The sequence below is a fragment of the Apium graveolens genome, chromosome 3, assembly GCF_009905375.1.
Source record: "Apium graveolens cultivar Ventura chromosome 3, ASM990537v1, whole genome shotgun sequence".
Lineage (NCBI taxonomy): Eukaryota > Viridiplantae > Streptophyta > Magnoliopsida > Apiales > Apiaceae > Apium > Apium graveolens.
This window is the reverse complement of record NC_133649.1, coordinates 149111500-149115096: the sequence shown is the minus strand read 5'-3', so window position 1 is coordinate 149115096 and position 3597 is coordinate 149111500.

Genomic DNA, 3597 nt, shown 5'->3' with positions numbered 1-3597 from the left:
TCCACCTATCACACCCCCAAACTTAAATTGATGTTTGTCCTCAAGCATAAACAGACTCAAAACTACAAAATAAACTAAATGGCAATGCAACGATCCCCTCGGAATAACCATAACCAACCAATAAGCGAATGTCTCCAAGAATGCAATGACATACAACAGAGTTTGAATAAATCCCATAAACCAACTTATAAACCAGAAACGTGCATGTGTGCGATGCTTAACAGATATACTCTTGATACTAGATCAATAACCATAACTTATATATTATCAAAACAATCACGAGTTTACAAATAGAATAGACATTAAACACATAATGACTCACAACACCTCATTTTTACTAGAGTTGAACAAGGATTTACGCTATTGTTGAACACATCACAAAAATGCTTATTTGACCGTGTAATGAATGAGGTCCCAAAAGACTTATACAATAATACCCATGTAGCGAGCATTAGGTTAGCGGATCCCAGACTATACAAGCCTTAGGTCACTAGGCGCAAAGTCCCCTAGAACTTAATAACTCGAGTATTAAAGAGCTCACTCTTGGTCAATTATGCATAACACATACTTTTTTTTCTTTTTTTTTTCTTTTTCAACAATTTCTGAATGAGTGCATTTCGCTCCATCTCATTCAACCCTAGACTACTCATAAAAATATGAGCCAGCTACTAGCCAAATAACGCCTAGCCTTATTCACAACTAGCAATGAAATCTATTTTTTCCCTAGTTTAAAAATCAGCATTCCTACATCATTACGGGATTAGCAAAAATTCTAAATATAACCAAGTGATTTGTTAGATATATTTATGATGTCATGTCTAATATGTTTCATGTTTAGTTTTCAGATCTTAACAAACAGGAAATATCAATACTTACTGGAATTAATACTTACTGGAAGTCAGAACTTAAGGATATCAGAACTTAGATTATCAGAAGATAAATATCAGAAGATAGATATCAGAACTTAAGTGCGGGAACACTTACAGTTAAGGAAGGAAGCTGATTTACAGGAAAGAAGATCGAGACTAATACAAAAGAAGATATGCATGGAAAGAGTTAGAGGACTGAAAGAATTGTATAAGACATCTGATTGTTATATTTTAGGAGACAGAATTATATTCCATATCAATTTGAAGTTATCTTATAACTGTGTACTATATAAACACAGACATAGGTTTATACTATATGTGTTATCATTATCGAGAAGATCATACATTGTAACCTAGCAGCTCTCGTGATATTTGTTCATCACTGAGATAGAACAGTTCCATTGTAACAGAGTTGATTATATTGAATATATTTGTTTACTATTACATGTGTTCGAAATCGATTTGATTGTATTCTACACTGTATTCAACCCCCTTCTACAGTGTTGTGTGACCTAACAATTGGTATTAGAGCTTATCTGTTAACACACATACAGTAAAGATCCAAATAATCATGTCTGAAGAAGCAGAAAATCCAACTAAGCGCACAAAAACTGAAAAAACTAAAAACACTCAAATCCACTATCGATATGAGACTATTAGGGTTCCCATACTGAGACCTTATGAGTACCCCATATGGAAAGTGAAGATGGCTATGTTTCTGGAAGCTATAGATCCAGAATACCTTGACAGAATGAATGAAGGACCGCATAAGCCAACCAAGCTCTCTGTTGTAGTTGCAGATCAACTAGCAAAGACCATATCAAAGGAGAAAAGTGAGTATACAGCTGAAGATATCTCATCCTTTGCCAAGGATGCAAAGGTAAGGCATTTGCTGCATAGTGCCATTGATAATGTCATGTCAAACAGGGTAATTCATTGCAAGACTGCAAATGAGATATAGGATTATTTGGAGACAAGATGCCAGGGAACTGATGCAATCAAGAAGAACAGAAGGACTATACTCACTCAAGAGTATGAGAACTTTGACTCAAAAGGTGATGAGTCATTAACTGACTTATATGATAGGTTTATCAAACTCTTGAATGATCTATCACTGGTGGACAAGGAATATGATCTCGAAGATTCAAATCTAAAATTCCTTTTAGCTTTTCCTGAAAGTTGGGATTTGAAGTCTACTACAATAAGAGACAACTATGCTCTTGATGAAACTACTCTTGATGAAATTTATGGTATGCTCAAGACTTATGAACTTGAGATGGATGAAAGAAACAAGAGACATGGGAGAAAGTCAAGGATAGTTGCTCTTAAAGCTGAGGAGGAATTCCCCAAACTGGCAGTCTCAAAGAAAGGCAAAGGAAAGACTCCCATCATAAAGTCTGATTCAGAATCATCAAGTTCTGATGATGATGATTCAGAAACTGAAAGTTTACCTGAAATAGATGTTGATGAAGAGATGATGAAATTGTGTGCTCTTATGGTGAAGGGTATCACAAAGATATCCTACAGGAAATTCAGATGGGGAAAGAAGTTTTCCAAGAAAGGTGGAAGTACTGATAAGAAAGGTTTCAGAAAATCTGAAGGCAAAGGTGCAAAGTCTGACAGAGGAGATAACTCAAATGTCAAATGCTACAACTGTGGTGAAAGAGGCCACATATCTCCTGACTGCAAGAAAGGAAAAAGTGACAAAGGCAAGGCACTTGTCACAAAGAAGAAAAGTTGGACAAACACTTCAGATTCTGAAGATGAGGTGAACTATGCCTTAATGGTAAATGCTGATGGCAGCCCTGAAACTGCTGAATTGAAGGTACCTCAAATAACTTATGCCTTTCATACCGATAATATTACTGAGTTGAGATCATATCTTAAAACCATATTTATTAGTTACAGAGATCAAACTTTAACATGTGAAAGATTAACTTTTGAAAATCTTGCTTATAAGAAAAGGAATGATTATTTAGAAAAAGAGTTAGTTATGTTCCATCAAACTCGGAAAGAGAGAGATGATACGTTTTATGTTAGAGATGAATTGCTAAAATTGAATAAATCTCTCAAAACTGAGTTAGAAAAAGAAAAAGAGATTATCAGGACTTGGACTAACTCTGTAAGAATGTTAGATATATTTGATAATGTCATGATTAATATGATTTATGTTTAGTTTTCAGATCTTACTTAAACAGGACAAATCAGTACTTAACTGAAATCAGCACTTATACTGAAGTCAGAACTTAAGTTATCAGTACTTAAGTTTCATTTGATATTTATCAGAAGATAATATCAGGACTTAAAGGAAACGTTCAGATAAGGAAGGCGGCTGATTGAAGAAAGAGAAGATTAAGACAAACATAAGAAGAGATATGCATGAAGAAGGAATTCTATGAAGAATGAAATACTTGGAAGAAAAGATATCTGATTGATATATTTTAGGAAGCAAAATTATATTCCATATCAATTAGCGATTATCTTGTAACTGTGTAGTATATAAACACAGACATAGGGTTTACACTATAAGTGTTATCATTATCGAGGATATTATTCTTTGTAACCCTAGCAGCTCTGGTGATATTTGTTCATCACTGAGAGAGGACAGTTCCATATTGTAACAGAGTTTATTGCTTTAAATAAAGTCTGTTTTCTGTTACTTGTGTTATTAGAATTCGATTTGATTGTGCTATACACTGTATTCAACCCCCTTCTACAATGTGTGTGA